Below are 22,542 nucleotides of genomic sequence, written 5' to 3'. Positions count from 1 at the left end.
GCATGTCCACGTGCACTGCTGCCCTTGAAACGTAAACGCGAACTTATACTGGCAGGCCTTGTCTAACGGGTTGGACCAAAAGCCATTGCTGATGTCCAGCACTGTGAAGTATTTTGCCTGTACTCCCTGTTTGAGCATGGTCTCGGGACTCGAGGCAACAGTGGGGGCCGCTAAAGGGGTTACCTTGTTAAGTTCTCGGTAGTCGATCGTTAGTCGCCATGAAACATCGGGCTTTTTTCCGGGCCAAATTGGGGCATTATTTGTGGCTGCTACGGGTCGAATAATTCCTTGGTCAAATAAACTGTTAATAACCTTCAAAATCTCACCCTCGGCTTGCTGTGGGAAACCGTATTGCTTTCGCGGCTTTGGACCGGGACCTGAAATCTTTACCGTACCTGGGATCTTTCCACAATCGTGTTTGTGTTGTGCGAACGAAGCTTTGTGTTTTATGAGGACCTCTCTAATCGTCTGGTCTGCACTAATTGTTTGCGGATTAAACCAATAGTCCCCTACCGAGCAAATCCTGTTTTCATAATCCCCTACTGTGAGCGTAGCGGGAACCCTGGCTGTTTTGGCCATTCGCCAGACACATTTGTTTACTGGGTCAAACAAAAGGTTATGGGAGCTCATAAAATCAATGTTTAAAATGTGCTTTGCGGTTTGGGGTAAGTCAACTAAAACGACGGAGTGGTTGGTGCTAATGTTCCCTATCCGAATGGGTACGGGAACTGTGATATATCCTTGCTGTATGTGGCCGGTGAATCCACTCTGGGTGATGGTGTCTGTGGTGGGCCATTTGTCCTGTTGAAACATGGTGGAGGAGTTCAAAGTGGTGCAGGAGCCTCCTGTGTCCCAAAGGAAATCGACTGTATGTCCCCGGACTGTGCCTGTAACTACTGCTCTGCCTGATTTGTCCCAGCGTGTGTCACAGAAGTCCAAACACCGTCAATCTAGGGAATTAAACGCTAAGTCGTCTGAACGGGCGCTAACATTATGCATGGGCCTAACATTGTTCCTAGGTGGGGGTTTGGTTGTTGGTATCGGTGCTGGTTCGGGGGTTTTGTCGGCAATCGCGGGCGTAATGTCCCATGTGGCCACAATTGTAACAACCTCGTGGTGCCTGTGCTCTGGGGTGCTGTCTCTTGAGTCTACCCTCGTTTATCCATGCTGGGACCTGGCTAGTCCTAAGTGGGTGCATGTTTGCTTCTATCTCGTCCTGATCTGTCTGTCGGTGTAGGGTTAGTTCCCATGCTCTGGAAAGTCGTTTCAATACCCAAACTTCATTGTGTGTGTGGTCTGCGGGGTTGTAGTTTACACAAGCCTTTTGACCTGTGTCTGTGGCATGCGAGACTAATGTGCAGGTCCATTTAGTGGTGTCCTCCTCATTTAGGTGTACGCGGTTCAATTGTCCGTAGACTGCCATGAAATGAATCCATAGACGACCAGCAAATGTGTTTGGATGCTCTCCCTTCTTTTGCCTGCAGTGATTTAAAACCCTCGACTGGATCTCCTTTGTTATACCCGATGGCATCTAATATTGCTGTTTTCATTTCCTGTAGGGTTCCTCCTGCTACATTTTGGGGTTCTGGCAAGGCTGACCTTACGGACTGGCTAAGGCTCATAACTATTAGCTTTACTTCCTCCCTCTCATCTAGGCCGTACATAACCTTTTGTTGGCACATCTCCTCAAAGAGGTTGTGCAGGTCTGCGGTGGGCTGGAATGGACTAATTTTCGTGCAAGCTTCTCTTAATTGGGTTATGGATAGTGGGGTGGTGTAAGCGATATCAGGCTCCTCCTGATCCGATGACTTGTGTTGTGTGGTAACCGGATTCATGGGGGTCGAATTGTGAGTGGGAGTGTCTGCTGCTTGTGCAGTCAGTGGTGCGGGTGCTCTTCGTTTTGGGGCGTGGGGGGCTCAATTTTGATTTCCTGTGTCCTCGACGTATCTTTGGGTGCTTTCGTTTAACTCCTGCCAATCAGGAGTATCTTCCTCATCTAAATCCTGCCCGAAGGTGTACCTGAAGCCATTCTGTACTGAGAGTAGCGACTGTAACTTTTCTATCTTCTGTCGGCATTTAGCATGGTCAACGGTCCTCTGCCTCTGTTCCTTAGTGGAGCTGTGGAGCGCTCTCAAAGCTGCTTTTAAATCTGTGCAATTGCTAGTTAGCTGGGCGACCTGTTGTTCTGTTTCCTCTCTTACCAGGACTGCGCGCTGTGTATCTTGGTAGGCTTTATCGTACTGGGTCTGGAAGCTACTAAGGTGAACTAGACAAGATTGATGTGCACGTTTTACATCGGCCACTTCCTTATCCTTACCTGCTAACTGTTCCCGGAGTTGCTCAATTATCTTCTTGCTTTCGTTACTGTTTCCCTCGTTCTTTTCTTCCTTCTCAATTAACTGCCTATGGAGCGTCTTCACGACCACCTCTGTGCCTCGCAACTGTGCCAAACAGGACACTATTGCCATCGGCTTTCTGACTTTCCCTACATTTATCTTGTGGACCTCGCTTAGGTTCTCCCACCAAGTTTGTCCTATCTTTCCTGGACCTGATTGATCATTAGCACAAAACTTCTACCAAAGGGGCCATCCTTTCCCCTTTAAGTATTTCCTTAACTCTTTCTCCCATATGGGGCATTGCTCTGCTCTGTTGGTCGCTGCGACCTCAGGTTCCTGTGGATTCATCAATCCTTCCATTGCTTTAGTGGCCATTACTTCTCTTATCTCTTGCTCTACTTTTAATTTGGGACAGGGGAATAAGGCGGCGATTTGAACAGCGGGTATGGCTTAAGCTATCTTCCGGCTCACAATCCCACGATAGTTGTACACAATTCTAACGAGTTTACCGTACTCTTCCTGCTAGGTACGCATACGGGTTAGTACACACTTCCAAAATTCGGTTATTTGGTCGATATGGGACTTGCACCTGTGGTTCTTTCTCTTTCTCGCAATTGGATTCAAAGTTTGTGGGTTCTCTCGGAGTGACAAAGTCACTTCTAATCGAGTCCCACCAGAGTCGCCAATAATGTTGCTCTATTAATAATGTTGGTGAACCACAAGCCTTCCCTTATATCGATCAAATGATCACACAACCAGTTAGTTAGTTCAAAAGATGGTTTACTTATATACACAAGGGTTATGTCGACATGCAAACACAATATCTACTATGAGTTAAACTACACCTATCAGCTACAATAACCTATACTTAACATCAGGGCGACCGGCACTGTGCAAATGGATAAGGCCTTTATCTGGATTTAACTTGGCTGGTTCGAAGAAAGTAGCTCTGTCACTGCTGGGCTCAACTGTCAGGTAGCGATCGTTGGTCTTGAACTTAGCTGGCTGTTTCTGCTGCAATTGGGCCGGATCCAAAAGAGACAGAACACATGGCTGTGTCCTCTTTTATCCCTCTGAGATTTTGCGCTCTTTGGGGCGGTCCTTAACCTTGGACCCACTAGTTCGACAGGGCTCTGATCACTGTCTTCGATTTCAGCCAATAAAGGGGTGGGTGCCTTGGTAGCTGGGCAAGTCCTTAGCGGTCATTGACCATGGCAGTTGGGCTTTCTGAGTAAGGGGAGTTGCGCCGATCAGTCTGTGGCTGTACCGGTTGCTTGATTGGAGTTCTATTGTCCTGGGAAAATGGGCCATTAAAATGCAAACGAGCGGGGGTTTCGATCAGGCCTGGTTACCTGTGTTTCAGACACACATAGGCTCTGTATCTGTCTGAGTCCTGGGTTGGCCATAATTCCCATGGTCCTTTGCAGATGGCCATCTTAGATGGCTACAGCATGTGCGACACCATTTCTTGTAGATTTCAATCATTTTAATTAATGCTGGAAACTAGTGAGCACCACCACCTACCTACCCACCTTAACTACCTATAATTAACTTTCTCTCCAAGTGAGGGTGAAAATCTCACCACGAGCCAACTGATGCCCCACTGAGTCTTAAATGACTGCACCACCCACACTCAGTCTACCAATATGGAAGCTGTGCTACTGAACAGCCAATTGTTATTTAAATTAGGGGCTGGTTTAGCACAGTGGGCTAAACAGCTGGCTTGTAATGCAGAACAAAGCAGCAACGCGGGTTCAATTCCCGCACCGGCCTCCCTGAACAGGCGCCGGAATGTGGCGACTAGGGGCTTTTCACAGTAATTTCATTGGGCAGCACGGTAGCACAAGTGATTAGCACTGTGGCTTCACAGCGCCAGGGTCCCAGGTTCGATTCCCTGCTGGGTCACTGTCTGTGCAGAGTCTGCATTTTCTCCCCGTGTCTGCGTGGGTTTCCTCCGGGTGCTCCGGTTTCCTCCCACAGTCCAAAGATGTGCAGGTTAGGTGGATTGGCCATGATAAATTGACCAAAAAAAGGTTAGCAGGGGTTATTGGTTACGGGGATAGGGTGGAAGTGAGGACTTAAGTGGGTCGGCGCAGACTCGATGGGCCGAATGGCCTCCTTCTGCACTGTGTGTTCTAAAAAAAATTAAAACATTTCTACAATTGCAGCAAGAAGCAGCAACTATCCTGAAAGTAGTTGATCATCACTTTAAATAGTGCTAATAGCGGTGGACAGCGGGGAGATCTTTCATCTGCTCAATATATATTCAGCTATGCAAGGTTAAGAGAGGTTTCCAGGTAGCTCCAAAATGGCAGGACTGGTAGGAAAATCATTCTATGCTGATTTTCAGCACATTCTGCCGACTTGGCATACTTCTGGTGGATGCTCCCTAGGTATGTGCCAACATAAGTTTGCATAGACTAATGGCACAGAAACAGACCTGCCCCTGCCTGTGTTCATGCTCCATCTGAGAAATCTTCCGCATTTCCTTGTCTAAAGCTATCATAACCCTCTATTTTATTCTCCCTTAATTGCTTGTCCAGCTTTCCTTACATGCAACTCTTGTATCCATTTCAACCATTCCCTGTGGCTCTGAGTTCTGTATCATCATCACTCTTTGAGGAAAGTAGTTATTTCTGAATTTCCTACCGGATTTCTTGCGATTATCTTCTTTTGATGGCCTCTCATTCTGCTCTTCCCTACAAGAGGAAACATTCTCTCTGTATCCACTCTATCAAAACCTTTCAGAATTTGAAAGATCTCTGTTAGGTAACACCTTAGCCATCTTTTCTTGAGAGAAGAAACCCAGGGCATGATTTAATGGTCGCATTGCGTCCGGCGCCGATCCATGCGTGCCAGTTAGATTGCAGGAGAGGCCAAAATCGGGATCGGCGCTGGACGCTGGCCGGTTAGCGATCTAACCAGCCCGCTCCCATTTGTGGGTCCCAGATCCCGCCTAGAAATGGCGAGATGCCAATTATCACCAATTAAGAGCAATCTCCATCTCATTGATGAGATGGACACACTATCTAACGGCCTCCTGGGATCTAACCGGCACCCCAATGAGAGGTCATGTGGATGCCGTTTAGTACTGGTCCACCCAAACTTCACCCAGGTGTAACGGCACCTGGGTGTCTCCCAGACCATTGGAGACCCCTCAGTGGTCAGGGACAGGGCAGGGAGACACCCTAGTTCTCCCTCTGGCACCCAGGCACCCTGGCACCCAGGTCCTGGGTGGCACTGCCAGGCTGGCATGGACAGTGCCAAGGTGCCAGAGTAGAACTCCCAAGGGCCAGAGCCTGAGGGGGCCATGTCCATGAAATGGGGCATGATGGGTGTGAAGAGTGGGGAGTTGAAGGCTGGGTATGAAAGGTCCTCCAAAGGTTGGGGGTGGGTAAAGGGTGGGATCCTGAAAGGGGGGAGCAAACGGGGGTTGAGGAGGCCTGAAAAGGAGGGCGCTCAGTGACCCAATAGCAGGGTGTTCTCACTTGGAGGGGGTGTGGGTTCGGGGACCCTCAAGCTCACATAGAGTTTTGACACCCTTTCAAAATGGCGGCCCGATCTCTGAGGAGCTGGTCTCACTGGCGGGTTCAGCGCCCCACTGCTGAAAAAATTCAATGTGTGGCCCAAATAATTGACTGAGGGCACGATCCAACTGAATTGCAACAGAGTCCTGTGTTGAGCGTGTTTAGCCAGGTGTTTCCCAGTGCTCACCGCGCCGAGAAAGACTACGCTGTCGAATGGGGCTTTGTTGCAATCCGGGCCCTGAGCGGAGAACACTCCGCTGAGGCTGAACCTGGTCCCACTTCCTGTGCTGAGGAGCTCCGCTCACCAGAACTCCTCAGTGAAGGAGGAGATCAGGAAGCATCGTGCGTGCCCCGCCCATGTGAGGTGGGGTACGGCGGGCCTGAGGATCCCCTTAGGGGGGGTCGAGGGATCTGTCTGACATGTAGAAATGGCATCCGGATCTCCTCCTGCACTGAGGGGTTCCTGTGAGTGGAGGTCCTCAGTGCAGGAAACGGGACCAAGTGTGGCCTTAGCAGGACATTCCTCGCTGAAGCCCCGGATTTCAATAAAGTCCCATTAGATAGTGTGGTGTTTCTCGCCGCTGCGAGCGCCGGGAAACACCTGACTAAACGCGCTTGACACGGATTCTGTTACAATTCGGATAGGTCGCACCCTGAGTATAACTTCCCCATTTTCAATTCTATCCCTCTAGAAATAAGCCTATTTCTTAGTTTGTTTTTAATTTACGGCCTTGTTAACCTGCAGCACAACTTTTAGTGATTGATATATTTGTTCCTCTACCCGACTTGGGTTTGCACCTTCCAAATTGTAAGTGACCTCCTATTTTTCCAACCAAAATATATGATAATGGGCGTGATTTAATGGAAAAGTCATTTCAGGCAGATTTGGATAGGAGTTTCTTCTTGGCTCTGTGGCGAGTTTTCCACCACTATCTAAACACACTTAGTCATTTTGTCGGGTCCTGGAGAGTTTTTCACCAGTTTAGCCCACACTTAATTTTTTTCTTCACTGGGGAGCTGAACACGCTGGCCAGACTGGCTCCTCAGAGATTGGACCACCATTTTGAAATGGTGCCCCAATCTCTAAGTGTTCTTGAGGGTCCCTCAAACCCCCCACCCAAGGGCAATGGCACCCCCACACACAAGGGCATGACCCTACACACACCCAAGTGAGGACACACCCGCTATTGGGTACCTGAGGGCCCCTCTTTTTACACCTTTCCATACCCCTTTATGGGCCATCCTCTTTCAAGACCCCCACCTTTCACCCCCCCAACCTTCCAAGGCCCCTTCATACCCGCCTTTTACCCCCCCCCCCACACTTCATATCCCCCCTCATCCCTCCTTTCATGGGCATGCCCCCTTCAGGCCCTAGCCCTTGGCAGTGCCACCTGGCATATGGGCACCTGGTGCCTGCCACCCTGGCACCATGGCTGTGCTCCTGCAAGCTTGACAGTACCTTCTAGGCACCCTGGCAGTGCCAAAATGTCAGTGCTAAGGTGCCACTTGGCAGTGCCATGGTGTCCAGGTGCTAGGGGAGAGCCAGGGTGCCAACACCGCCCTGTCCCTGACTGCCCAGGGGCCTCCAATGGTCTGGGAGACACCTCCCCCCAGGTGCCGTTCCTTTTGCTCCATAATTGTGTTGACCAGTATTAATCGTCGCCCGGCTGGTGTCTCCTTGGGGAGACCGATAGATGCCAGGAGCCAGTTTGAACTGGCATCAGCATTGCTAAGTGGGTTCTTAACCCCACTTAACCATGCAAGACTGGGTCCTACCCATAATGGCTATTGGGAATTCCAGGGGAGGCCTCTCCCAGCATTTACCGGCCACGCCCCTCTGGAATCGGTATGGAACGTGGCCGGTAAATCGCATCCATTACCTTACACTTATCCATGTTGAACTTCATTTGCCAGTCATTTGTCCTCACCAAAATGCCATCAAACACATCCAGGACCAGAGGGTGGTGCCTCAGACACCATTTTGGAGACAAAACACACCCAGTACTCCAATTAAACAGGCGCTGCACTCCCAAATCTTCTGGCCAAAGCATTTTACGAGCAAGAAAGAGCCAGTAGGCACAAGAAGCCTGTCCCTGTTTGATATATCACTCCCAATGATTCATCTTCCCACCATATGCCTTAATTCTTCTCTCGAAAAAAGCATATCTAATTGCTTCTTGAATACACGCTGCTTCAAACTCCTTCCCTGGTAATTTGTTTTATAGGTCAATTGCCCTTTGGGGAAAACTTATATCTGGCTCCGCTTTCACCCCCATCCTTTTTTTATTTTTAACTTGTATCCCATGATATTTCAACCTTTCACCACGATAACAAAGTTGCATGGATTATCTTTGGAAATTCTCTTCCTAACCATGAAAATTTAAAGTGTATATCCTTCTGTTTTGGCCTGCTGTAAAACGGGTGACAGCTCCTGGCAGCCTGTTTTATATGTACCGGAATTTATTTTCCTACTGACCTCGATGCACGAGTTAATGGTTACATTTTACAGGCTCGTGGAATAGAATTGTTACCAAAGTTGTACAAAAGCAAGTTGCTCATTTTAAGTGCCGTGCCGTTTAAAACGTAGTCGGACTTTGTTGCAGCTTTAAAACAGCGCTAACTGAGCAGATCGTCACAAAGGTGGAATCTTGTGCCCTGCCCAGTGGCAAGTTTGGTGGTGAGACGCATTTAATGAGGCAAGAAGGTAGAGGATGGAGACCCCACCATCTTCCCGCCTCCACAGTTAAGCCTGTGATGGGAAGGCCTATGGACAGCCTTCTTGCCCTGCCAACAATTGATGCCCATAAATGGGCCATTTAAGGCATTTAAGGGCCTCATCCCATCACTGCTGGGCTCATCATGCGGGAAGAGAAAAACCTGGCATGTTTGCATACAGGCTCTCAGTGAGGTCCCTTCTTCAAAGGCACTCGGTATCTGATCCTAGGACCTGGAATAAGGAAGTTGGGGTGGGGGATCTCAAAAGTCATCCCCTGCCCTTGCTTCCGACCCCACTTCCCAACTCACTCCCACCATCACTCACTGCACCTGGATCTCTCCAAAGCCTCAGGTGGAACACCTCTGATTGGCCTTCATGGTGCCTTCATGATTGGCTAGCAGCTCTCATTGGGTATGACTTCTGCCCCCAGGGTCTATGGTTCCCCAGTGGAAAGCCTGTCACTGACCTGTTATGTTCCTGAGTGGTACTTAGTTTAGCAGGCATTCCCTAAAATTGGCGGTGCAGTGTCTCACCAGTTCTACAGCCAGTGGGCAAGACTCACATTGCCTCCATTAAATCCAACTCCAACTGTGTAACTGAGAAAATGTAATTGAGCAAAGTCTTGTGTCCTTCCCCATTGCGAGTTTGATGGCGGGGCCACTTAACCCGATAAAGGGTGCCAACTTCCCACCTCCAGCACCTATGGGCAGCATGGTAGCACAAGTGGATAGCACTGTGGCTTCACAGCCCCAGGGTCCCAGGTTCGATTCCCCGTTGGGTTACTGTCTGTGCGGAGTCTGCACGTTTTCCCCGTGTCTGCGTGGGTTTCCTCCGGGAGCTCCGGTTTCCTCCCACAGTCCAAAGACGTGCAGGTTAGGTAGATTGGCCATGTTAAATTGCCCTTAGTGTCCAAAAAAGGTTAGGAGGGGTTATTGGGTTACGGGGATAGGGTGGAAGTGAGGGCTTAATGTGGGTCGGTGCAGACCCGATGGGCACTGTATGTTCTATGTTCTATGTTCACTCGGATTAAGTCTGTGGGGGTAGGCTGGTGAAGGGCCTTCGTCTTGCCTTAAGTGAACAAGTAATGCCAGCTGGGTATGAACCCAACAGCGGGTGAGGGGCTCACCATGTGGGGATTACAGCAGTAAACCCTGTCAGGGCTCCAGAGGGAAGGTATGGGTCCCTTGTTCAAAGGAACTCAGTGCCTGATCAAGCAACTAAGCAGTATGAAGGGGGTGGGCACCTGCGGAGAACCAGCCCCATATCCTTAGAGCCGAATCCGCTCCTTTCACGATCCCGACCCTGTAACATCCATCGCTCACCTTTGGTCTGGGATACTGCAACAATCCTAGGCAGCAAGTAGGTGTCATTCCTGCAGCGGCCACCAGCTTGCCATTCAATTGAACTATCAGGCTCTGGTTGGACGTAAACTCTCGGCAGGTGGGTCTTCCACTCCTGGGGTCTTTGATGCTGGGGGAAGACCCGCCAGTGGCCTGAGAAGTGCCTGAGTGGCACAGATGTGAGACTCTCAGCAACTCTCCAGACAGTGGCAAAGACCCCTCTTTGTCTCCACAAGATTCTTCCCACCGTCAATTTATCATTTAGGTTGGAATTAATCACCATAGAAATCTAGATAAAGTCTTAATCTTTGACAGATGATTTTTGATGTGCCCTAAATTGTAGAACTACAATAAACAATGGAATTAAGAACAGGAAGACGCAGTCAATGTGTACCTCCAGTAACTAACTTCTGTAGTACAATTTGGCACAGAAGCCAGACAGTAACACGTTACAGACACATAGATCTTCACCAGGGAGTTACTTGATCTCTCTAGCGTCTACGTTGTCAGAACGATTGACATATTAATAATCCACAACACTGTTGAGAATGTGATCCTGGTAAAATGTACAGACTGCAGTAAAATATATTTTTGCAAATCCTGACAAAGAAGGAATCTGTCAAAGTGCTTTTACTCAGTAGACCTTACATAAAGCTGTATTTAGTTTCTTTTCACCTCACCCCAAGAGAACAGCAAGCCTGTAATATCTAGTAGAATTATCTACTTTTTAAAAATGTAGTCGTTTCGGATTTTAAATAGGGATCGGTGGTTACCTCTAATTGTTTGTCCATCTCGTGTCAGTAAAAACTACGGGCTGAAACTACCCCTCCCTCCAACCCCATTGGCAGTTTAGCAGCAAGCTGAAATTTCACTCAACTATGGGAGCCCAACACCAATCAACTCAAGTTACCAAAGAAGGACCTTATTATTTATGCAGCAGTGATTAAAACCGGTGCCTACAAGTTTAATACTGCCCGGGTAGGGGAGGGGGCATTCAGTGGCCCTGCAATATTTAAAACACTGCAAACATGTGGCTGATGAGGTGGAGAAGAAGAGTGTAGAAATAATTATGGATGAAGGAGCATTAGGGGGTTTGAGGGGTGGGGTGGAGGGGAGTTCAGAAGCAGGCCGGGCCCCCAGATTTACTGATGCTACAATGAATGTGCTTCGAGTAGAAACACTGTCCAAAAGAGAAGTACTCCTGACAACGGAGAACAGGAAGTGACATTAGAACTGAACTTGAGTTTCCACCCACATTGCACATGGGTTCAGACTTCATGGAGGGACGAGGAAGACACAGTGAGGGTAATTTTCACTGCCCAAAAACAGGTGAGCTGGGGTGAGCTGAGGGAATCGGGGCAGTAGGGTTACCTGGAGCAAGTAGCAGATAACCAATTTGGCTAGGTAAAGGCCTGTTCAGGCTTACTGTCAGAGGCCAACTTAAATTTTACAGTTGACCCCTGAACCTTCTGAGGCATCATGGACTTGGCCAGCTGCGCAAAGGCAGCCTCCCAGAGGCAGAGCGTGGGGAAAGTGTTACAATTGTGAGATTTATAGCATTGTTATGTTTGAGGGCTACATCTTTTGGTTTGCAAGAATGTTATACGTTGGAAGCGTGTCTTTAAACCTCAGGCAAATGCAAAGGGTCAATGATCACGCATCGGAGTTTGCCTGGCAGTAAACCCGCATGGTTCAATTGTTAAAGATCAAAGAGAGACTCCAATTGTTTTAATGAGAGGAAAATGCCAGGTATTTATGTTTGGGAAAATTGACAGCCTTTCTAAGTCCACAATGAGGAGAACAGAAGTCTCCTAAGGCCCCAAAGATTCCTTTTCAATCTTCTCCATTGCTCTGTTGTAGATTTTCCCACAAGAAGCTGTTCACTGTCAACTTTTGCCAGATCCTGCCTTATATTATTAAAATCTGCCTTGCCCGAATCCAAAACCTTTTGCAGGTCATCATTTTCCTTCACCAGAACAAACTTGAACCATATTGTGTTGTGGCCACTATCACTAAAATGCTCCCCCACTGCCACATTGAACACTTGTCGGGCTTTGTTCCCCAGAATCAGATCCAGCACTGCTCCGTCTCTTGTTGGGTTTTCTACATATTGATACTCAAAACGCCCCTGAATATGTTTCAAGAAATTTGTCCCCTCAAAACCCTTTACACTATGATTATCCCAATTTATGTTGGGGATCCTCGCTGTCTTCAGGGGATGTCCCGGAGGACTGGAGAATAGCCAATGTTGTTCCTCTGTTTAAGAAGGGTGGCAGGGATAATCCCGGGAACTACAGGCCGGTGAGCCTTACTTCAGTGGTAGGGAAATTACTGGAGAGAATTCTTCGAGACAGGATCTACTCCCATTTGGAAGCAAATGGACGTATTAGTGAGAGGCAGCACGGTTTTGTGAAGGGGAGGTCGTGTCTCAATAACTTGATAGAGTTTTTCGAGGAGGTCACTAAGATGATTGATGCAGGTAGGGCAGTAGATGTTGTCTATATGGACTTCAGTAAGGCCTTTGACAAGGTCCCTCATGGTAGACTAGTACAAAAGGTGGAGTCACACGGGATCAGGGGTGAACTGGCAAGGTGGATACAGAACTGGCTAGGCCATAGAAGGCAGAGGGTAGCAATGGAGGGATGCTTTTCTAATTGGAGGGCTGTGACCAGTGGTGTTCCACAGGGATCAGTGCTGGGACCTTTGCTCTTTGTAGTATATATAAATGATTTGGAGGAAAATGTAACTGGTCTGATTAGTAAGTTTGCAGACGACACAAAGGTTGGTGGAATTGCGGATAGCGATGAGGACTGTCTGAGGATACAGCAGGATTTAGATTGTCTGGAGACTTGGGCGGAGAGATGGCAGATGGAGTTTAACCTGGACAAATGTGAGGTAATGCATTTTGGAAGGGCTAATGCAGGTAGGGAATATACGGTGAATGGTAGAACCCTCAAGAGTATTGAAAGTCAAAGAGATCTAGGAGTACAGGTCCACAGATCACTGAAAGGGGCTACACAGGTGGAGAAGGTAGTCAAGAAGGCATACGGCATGCTTGCCTTCATTGGCCGGGGCATTGAGTATAAGAATTGGCAAGTCATGTTGCAGCTGTATAGAACCTTAGTTAGGCCACACTTGGAGTATAGTGTTCAATTCTGGTCGCCACACTACCAGAAGGATGTGGAGGCTTTAGAGAGGGTGCAGAAGAGATTTACCAGAATGTTGCCTGGTATGGAGGGCATAAGCTATGAGGAGCGATTGAATAAACTCGGTTTGTTCTCACTGGAACGAAGGAGGTTGAGGGGCGACCTGATAGAGGTATACAAAATTATGAGGGGCATAGACAGAGTGGATAGTCAGAGGCTTTTCCCCAGGGTAGAGGGGTCAATTACTAGGGGGCATAGGTTTAAGGTGAGAGGGGCAAAGTTTAGAGTAGATGTACGAGGCAAGTTTTTTACGCAGAGGGTAGTGGGTGCCTGGAACTCACTACCGGAGGAGGTAGTGGAGGCAGGGACGATAGGGACATTTAAGGGGCATCTTGACAAATATATGAATAGGATGGGAATAGAAGGATACGGACCCAGGAAGTGTAGAAGATTGTAGTTTAGTCGGGCAGTATGGTCGGCGCGGGCTTGGAGGGCCGAAGGGCCTGTTCCTGTGCTGTACATTTCTTTGTTCTTTGTTTGTTTGAAATTGGAATTCCCGAGTATAATTACCTGATTATTTTTCTTACACCTCAGCAAATTGTCTACATATCTGCTCCTCTATTTCCCCCGACACTCTGGGGACCTAAAATATACTCCCAGTAATGTGGCGCCCCCTTTGTATTCCTAAGTTCTACACCTTGTTTGAAGACCCTTCCAAGGTATCATCTCTCCTCACTGCAGTAATTAATTACATAATTAACATAGCTGCTCCCTGTTACGCTCCTGACATTAAAGTAAAGACCATCCATCCAGCCTTGTCTTACTCTCTTGACATTCAACATACCTGAACTTGCTCTGACTTGCTTCTTTTACTATGGCATGATGTGTCAATGTGTCTCTATTTTACTAATACTCTCCGTCCCCTCCCCTGCCAAACTAATTTAAACTCCTCCCAATAGCATTGGCAAACCTACCTGCCAGGATGTTAGTCCCAATGTAGTGGAGATGCCGGTATTGGACTGGGATGAGCACAGTCAGAAGTCTTACGACACCAGGTTAAAATCCAACAGGTTTGTTTTGAAACACTAGCTTTCGGAGCACTGCTCCTTCCTCAGGTGAATGAAGGGGTAGGCTCTAGAAACATATATATAGACAGAGTCAAAGATGCAAGACGACACTTTGAATGCGAGTCTTTGCAGGTAATTAAGAACCTGGTCTCTGGCTGCACTCCCCTGAGCTTCCAAAATGGAATACCAATTTGTGAGCGAGACCCCAGGGGATTCTTGCACTACCTGCCTGTCCTTTCCTGGACTGTCTAGTGGTCACCCATTTCCATTTTTCCCTCTTGTCCCTTTAGCTGTGGTGTGATCACCTCCCTAAACATACTCACCAAGTAAAATGTCTCCAGCCGCTGCTCAAGCTCCACAACCCAAAGCTCCAGTTTCTACACCTGGGAGCACTTCCCACACTTGTGGCCATCTAGGACACTGGTGGAGTCCAAGACTCCCCACATGCAACAGACCACAAATTCCACTCGGATTAAAAGTAAACATTTATGCCTGAGGCTTGAACAAATCCAGAATCAATCTAGGGGGCTGGTTTAGCACAGTATGCTAAGGCAGTTGGCTTGTAATGCCAAACAAGACCAGCAGCACGGGTTCAATTCCCGTACTGGCCTCCCTGAACAGGCGCCAGAATGTGGTGATAGGGGGTTTTCACAGTAACTTCATTGAAGCCTACTTGTGACAATAAGCGATTATTATTATAAGTAATACATTTCCCAACAAATACTACGGGCAGGATTCTTTGATCCTGAGGCTAAGTGCTGACGCTGTCGGAAACGCCGTCGCGTTTCACGACGGCATCAACATGCCCTCAGGAGCAGCGATTCCAGCCCCTCAGTAGGCCAGCAAGGCACTGGAGCGACCCACGGTGCTCCAACTGCCGATGCCGGTGTCAAATGGGTGCTGCGGGTTTGCGCATGTGCATTGCAACCGGCGCCAATGCGCGCATGCGGAGTGTAACCGGTGCGGTTGCGCGCATGCGCGGTGGCTCTCTTCTCCGTGCTGGCCCCGAAGCAACATGGCGTAGGGCTACAGGCGCCGGCGCGGAGCAAAAGAGGCCCCCAGCCCGAGAGGCCGGCCCGCCGATCGGTAGGCCCCGATCAGAGGCCGGGCCACAGCAGAGGGCACCCCTGGGGTCGGAACCCCCCACCGCCCCCCCCCAATCAGGCCACCCCCGGATGGATGTACACCAAGGCCCCGCCGGGTAAGACCACACATGGACGGCGCGGCGGGACTCGGATTTTTTTTGCGACCGCTCAGCCCATCCAGGGCGGAGAACCGCTGGGGGGGTGGGCCGCGTAGAGCAGCCCCAGACCAGCGCCGCGCTGACCGTGCCGGCTCCAATGACGCCAATTCTCTGCTCTCCAGAGAATCGGCAGACCAGCGTCGGGGCGGCAGCGCACGAACTGCGCCCGGCCTGGCGGTTCTCCGGCCCGGCGTGGGCTGAGAGAATCCCACCCTACATTTTTTTAGCTTAAGCTATTTAAACACAGTCCCTAATTTCTGATTCTCACCAAACAATCAGCTTACCGCTTTCCTATGACATCACTCTTGGATTTGTTTCAAATTCAATGCGCTGTCTGAACAGTGGTCACAAGTCCGATGCATTCTGCTATCTGAAGATAAGTTAGTTTGGGAAGAGCTGTACAGGAGCCATGAGAACAGGCTGGCAAAAATGGCCTGTGTATGTCCAAAGCCAGGAAAAGGAGCTGAAGTGTCCATAATCACAATGTCATGAAAGAAAATTTGAAGATCACTTAGGGATGATGGAAAGAATCCCATGCAATTTGTCTTGAGGAATAGCTGGAATACTAAGGAGAATTAAAGTAAATTCTGGAGGGCTGTGGCATACATTTTAGTATGGTCCCAGGAAAAGTTAACAAAACTTCAAGGTTTCCTAAGATAAGGGAACTCTTGGGAAGAAGTAAAAAGTAGAACAGAGTTTCTAACATAATTCTTGATAAGCTAGCTTGTTATGTTAATGGCTTTTGGTTTGTTTAATTTGCTTTTATATATACATTAAAATTGTTTTTTGTTAAAGAAAAATGAAATCTTGTAGCATGGTTCTGTTGGTTAATTGCTTTTTTAAACATTAACTATCCCTAATAGGATCGTAGCAAAGGAAACCCTGGGAACTACAAATCACTTTGATTGATTTCCAGAGAATTGGATGACCACATACGAGACCAAGTAATGAAACAACATTGGGTGTTTTGATTGTAATTAAAAGTAGAAAGGGGAAAATTTTGTTTGGTACTACAAGTTACCTCTGAAAATAAAATGTTGTTTAGTTGATAGTGTTCCTTTTGTATTTGTCACAGTAATAGTTTTAAAATGTGAAATCTTGTGTGTCCTTCTTTCAGATAATAACTGGAAGTTTGAATTTCTCTTTGAAAGCTATTGATCTCCACAGAGGTTGTAACGCAGATGTTCCAGCCAGACCTTGAGGCTCTCCCTGACTGACTGGCCTCACTGCAGCTGTAGATCCCTCCAACTATATAATGCAATACATTTCTATCCCTCTTTAGCTGCAGAGAAGAGTCGGGTGGACTTGAAATGTAAACTCTCTTTCTCTCTCCACAGATGCATTTTCTGTTTCTATTTCAGGCCCCGACACTCCGCAAGGTTGTGACCCCCATTTGTCCCCAACATGGGTGGCCCAATCCAAAGTTTAAAATTCTCTGCCCAAATTCAACTCAAATCAAAACTTGCCTTTTTGCTGTTTCACCATTATGGGGGTGCGTTAACTTAGTACAACCTCAGTTATTGTGATGAGCAACAGCTATGTCCAGGTATTACATTTATTTTTGAATGTTCAGTGAGCACAGTCTTCATGCAGAAGCTTTTGTCTCATGATCACATTGCTAAATACTAAAATACTTGATTTTTACCTTGATTGTGTGGGGTGAACGAGCAGTTAAAAGAATGAAAATAGACCCGTTTCTGCCTGTCAGCTGCCATTTTAAATCAGGAGCTGCCTCTGATAGCAAACACATCTGCGGGAAATAGGCAGGTTCCTCATTCTTAAATGCAAGTTGATGTTCTAAGATGTAGTTAAGACTCCATTCAATCTTAACTGATCAGATCAGAGCCCCGCCTGGCAAGAACAAAGAACAAAGAACAAAGAAAAGTGCAGCACAGGAACAGGCCCTTCGGCCCTCCAGGCCCGTGCCGACCATGCTGCCCGACTAAACTACAATCGTCTACATTTCCTGGGTCCGTATCCCTCTATTCCCACCCTATTCATGTATTTGCCAAAATGCCCCTTAAATGTCACTATTGTCCCTGCTTCCACCACCTCCTCCGGTAGCAAGTTCCAGGCACCCACTACCCTCTGTGTAAAAAACTTGCCTCGTACATCTACTCTAAACCTTGCCCCTCGCCCCTTAAACCTATGCCCCCTAGTAATTGACCACTCTACCCTTGGGAAAAGCCTCTGACTATCCACTCTGACTATGCCCCTCATAATTTTGTTGACATCTATCAGGTCGCCCCTCAACCTCCGTCGTTCCAGTCAGAATAAACCGAGTTTATTCAACCGCTCCTCATAGCTAATGCCCTCCATACCAGGCAACATTCTGGTAAATCTCTTCTGCACCCTCTCTAAAGCCTCCACATCCTTCTGGCAGTGTGGCGACCAGAATTGAACACGATACTCCAAGTGTGGCCTAACTAAGGTTCTATAAAGCTGCAACATGACTTGCCAATTCTTATACTAAATGCCCTGGCCAATGAAGGCAAGCATGCCGTATGTCTTCTTGACTACCTTCTCCACCTGTGTTGCCCCGTTCAGTGACCTGTAGACCTGTACACCTAGATCACTCTGACTTTCAATACTCTTGAGGGTTCTACCATTCACTGTATATTCCCTACCTGCATTAGACCTTCCAAAATGCATTACCTCACATTTGTCCGGATTAAACTCCATCTGCCATCTCTCCACCCAAGTCTCCAAACAATCTAAATCCTGCTGTATCCTCTGACACTCCTCATCATTATCCGCAATTTCATCAATTTTTGTGGCGTCTGCAAACTTACTTATCAGACCAGTTACATTTTCCTCCAAATCATTTATATATACTACAAATAGCAAAGGTCCCAGCACTGATCCATGCAGAACACCACTAGTCACATCCCTCCAATTAGAAAAGCATCCTTCCATTGCTACTCTCTGCCTTCTATGACCTAGTCAGTTCTGTATCCACCTTGCCAGCTCATCCCTGATCCCGTGTGACTTCACCCTTTTGTACTAGTCTACCATGAGGGACCTTGTCAAAGGCCTTACTGAAGTCCATATAGAAAACATCCACTGCCCTACCTGCATCAATCATCTTAGTGACCTCTTCGAAAAACTCTATCAAGTTAGTGAGACACGACCTCCCCTTCACAAAACCATGCTGCCTCTCACTAATACATCCATTTGCTTCCAAATGGGAGTAGATCCTGTCTCGAAGAATTCTCTCCAGTAATTTCCCTACCACTGACGTAAGGCTCACCGGCCTGTAGCTCCCTGGATTATCCTTGCTACCCTTCTTAAACAGAGGAACAACATTGGATATTCTCCAGTCCTCCGTGACATCACCTAAAGACAGTGAGGATCCAAAGATTTCTGTCAAGGTCTCAGTAATTTCCTCTCTAGCCGCCTTCAGTATTCTGGGGTAGATCCCATCAGGCCCTGGGGACTTATCTACCTTAATATTTTTCAAGACGACCAACACCTCGGGCAAAATTCTCCGTTATCGGCGGAAACTCCGCCGATCGGCGCAAAAAACGGCGCAAATCCCACTTGCGTCACGTCATAAAAATGGGCCGATAGTCTGCGGCCCGAAATGGGCTAGCAGCGACGTAACGGGATCCGCGCTTGCGCAGTGGTTCACGCCGTGCAGCGTCATACGCGCTGCACGGCGTGACGGCTCATAAGGCCGCGCAGCTCCCCCCCACCCGACCGGAACAGCCGACCGCAACACCCGACTTGATGGCTGGCCGTCGCTCAGCCCCGAGGTTCGAGTCACGCGATGTGGAGGCGCTCCTGGATGCGGTGGAGCAGAGGAGGGATGCCCTGTATCCCGGGCACGGCCGCAGAGTTGCCCCACGCCACAGCCGGCGTCTGTGGAGGGAGGTGGCAGAGGCCGTCACCGCTGTGGCCCTAACACCACGGACAGGCACCCAGTGCCACAAGAAGGTGAACGACCTCGTCAGAGCAGGCAGGGTGAGCCTCCCCATATCCCCCATATCCCCTCTCCCCCAAATCCCCCCTCCCCCATATCCCCCCTCCCCCATATCCCCCCCTCCCCCATGTCCCCCATATCCCCCCTCCCCCATATCCCCCCTCCCCCATATCCCCCATATCCCCCCCTCCCCATGTCCCCCATATCCCCCCTCCCCCATATCCCCCCCTCCACCATATCCCCCATATCCCCCATATCCCCCCTCCCCCATATCCCCCATACTCCCCCCTCCCCCATATCCCCCTCCCCCATATCCCCCATATCCCCCCTCCCCCATATCCCCCATATTCCCCCCTCCCCCATATCCCCCTCCCCCATATCCCCCATCCCCCATATCCCCCATATCCCCCCTCCCCCATATCCCCCATATCCCCCATATCCCCCCTCCCCCATATCCCCCCCTCCCCCATATCCCCCATATCCCCCATATCCCCCCTCCCCCATATCCCCCATACTCCCCCCTCCCCCATATCCCCCCTCCCCCATATCCCCCATATCCCCCCTCCCCCATATCCCCCATATTCCCCCCTCCCCCATATTCCCCCCTCCCCCATATCCCCCATATTCCCCCCTCCCCCATATCCCGCCTCCCCCATATCCCCCCTCCCCCATATCCCCCCTCCCCCATATCCCCCATATTCCCCCCTCCCCCATATCCCCCCTCCCCCATATCCCCCATATCCCCCCTCCCCTATATCCCCAAGTGAATCCAGCCCTAACCTTAACCTCTGCAATGCACGCGCAACCGATGGCGTGCATTCATATACCTGCCTAACACTGTTGCCTTTTACCCCTGCCACCACCCCCCCCCAGGAGAAGCGCACACACAACAATAGGGAGCATGTGAGGACTGGAGGAGGGCCCGCTGATGAGAGGCCACTGACCGTACACGAGGAAAGGGCCCTGGAACTGGCTGGCGGACCTGAGGACCGGGAGGTTGCTGATGCAGAGGTCGGGGCCCCACGAGCAAGTGAGCCACCAACAGCCCGTCCCCATATCCCCCCTCCCCTATATCCCCCTCTCCCGTATCACCTGATCACTGCCTGATGTCTAACCATGCATGCTTCATTGTGTATCGCAGGACCAAACGTCCAGGCACCCATCCCCGCAGGTGCAGACCGCCCGCAGGATGCCCCTCGGAGACCACGGGAGACGGAGAGACCCGCACCCTCCAGCATGCGACGCCCGCAGGATGCCCCTCGGAGACCACGGGAGACGGAGAGACCCGCACCCTCCAGCATGCGACGCCCGCAGGATGCCCCCCGGAGACCACGGGAGACGGAGAGACCCGAACCCTCCAGCATGCGACGCCCGCAGGATGCCCCTCGGAGACCACGGGAGACGGAGAGACCCGGACCCTCCAGCATGCGACGCCCGCAGGATGCCCCTCGGAGACCACGGGAGACGGAGAGACCCGGACCCTCCAGCATGCGACGCCCGCAGGATGCCCCTCGCACACCACGGGAGACGGAGAGACCTGGAGCAACAGGGAGACGACACCCCCGTCACGTGCGGGAGCGACCACCCAGCGATGAGGGGGGCAGCCACAGGCCCCCGTCACATCCGAGCCAGGACACCACTACCCAGGACACCACTATCCAGGACACCCCTACCCGGGACACCACTACCCAGGACACCCCTACCCGGGACACCACTACCCAGGACACCCCTACCCGGGACACCCCTACCCGGGACACCACTACCCGGGACAGCACTACCCGGGACAGCACTACCCGGGACAGCACTACCCGGGACAGCACTACCCGGGACAGCACTACCCGGGACAGCACTACTCAGGACACCCCTACCCGGGAAGACGAAATACCGGACAGTGACTCAGAGTGGATGGGTGGAGACGAACCCCCACCCCAAAGTGCCATGGACTCAGAGTGGGACGAAGAGCACGACACAACGCCACTGCTGTCACCAACACCCTCCACCATCGCAGAAACACTCACCACGGTTGGGCACTTTAGTGATGAGGCGTCTGGTACACTCACTGGTGCGCACAACACAGCCGTCCAGGTACAGCAGGTGGAGGTAGGAGCAGCAGAGGGGCCGGGCGGTCGGAGGGCAGCCCAGGCCAAGCGAACATCTGCCGCCCAGATGGATCCCGGGTTCCTGCAGTTACCACACCCACACATAGATCCGATGCAACCACCGACACGGAGACGAGCGAATAGGGTGACGGGTGGCTTGCGGCGGCTGCGGTCGCAGGTGGAGGAGTCCACCCGCGTCCAGGAGCTGGGAGTGGTCCCGGTCATGCGTGCCACCCAGGCTGACACCGCACGGGTGGCGTCCGCGGTGGAGGCAATGGGTGCGACGGTGTCAGACATGGGGAACGGTTTGCGAGGCCTGGGGCCTTCCGTGCAGGCGGCGTCTGTGGCCCAGGAAATGGCTGCCCTCTCACAGGAGGCCATGAGCCAGTGCCAGCGCCAGATGGCAGAGGCGCTCAACGCCATAGCCCAGTCTCAGCAGGCCATAGCCCAGTCTCTGCAGGCCATGGCCCAGTCTCTGCAGGCCATGGCCCAGTCTCAGCAGGCCATCGCTGAGGGCATCGGCGCCAGTGGCCATGTGCGAGCTGGCGTCGCACTGTCGCAGACAGGGTTCGACAACCCCCTGGGCTCCATGGCTGCAAACCTGCAGACCCCTGTCGATACCAGCACGGGCCTCCAGGACTGGCAGCGCCAGATGTCGGGGGCGCGTCGGATGGCCAGTCCGTTCGCATCCCCCACCCATGTAGAGGCCTGGGGGCCATCGGGCACCCCGAGGGAGGAGGAGGTGGTGTGGTCCGTCCCGGCTCCCTCTGTAGGGGAGGTCCCGGTACACCGCGACACCTCGGACTCCCCCCCTTCCGTCCCAGGTGCATCGGGTGGGCAACGGGCAGGACAGGCTGGCAGCTCGCCATCCCAGTCGCCCGGGCCGCAGCCTGGCCCATCTAGGCCAGGACGCCCCAGGAAACGGCCGCCAAAGGGATCCAGTGTCAGAGGGCAGGAATCACAGGAGTCCACCTCCAGTTCTGCTGTACCATCTGGGGAACCACGTAGACGTAGTCAAAGGGCCCGTAAGGCCAAACAATTAGACACTGAGTAAGTTGGCACGGGTGCAGGGCACAGATGTGTTTTAGGCGCTAGGGCACGTGCATGAACTCCTTTGGTTATTAAAGTCAATGTTACACTTACCGA

General features: G+C 50.6%; 1 protein-coding gene across 1 annotated transcript in view; it reads left to right on the top strand.

The window, feature by feature from the left end:
• The window catches only part of LOC140425728 (nucleosome assembly protein 1-like 1-A), a 371,940-nt gene that overhangs the window by 130,635 nt on the left and 218,763 nt on the right, over positions 1-22,542 (top strand). The window lies entirely within an intron of this gene.

The sequence above is a fragment of the Scyliorhinus torazame genome, chromosome 1 (genome assembly GCF_047496885.1).
Source record: "Scyliorhinus torazame isolate Kashiwa2021f chromosome 1, sScyTor2.1, whole genome shotgun sequence".
NCBI lineage: Eukaryota > Metazoa > Chordata > Chondrichthyes > Carcharhiniformes > Scyliorhinidae > Scyliorhinus > Scyliorhinus torazame.
This window is presented reverse-complemented; position numbering and strand designations above follow the sequence as displayed.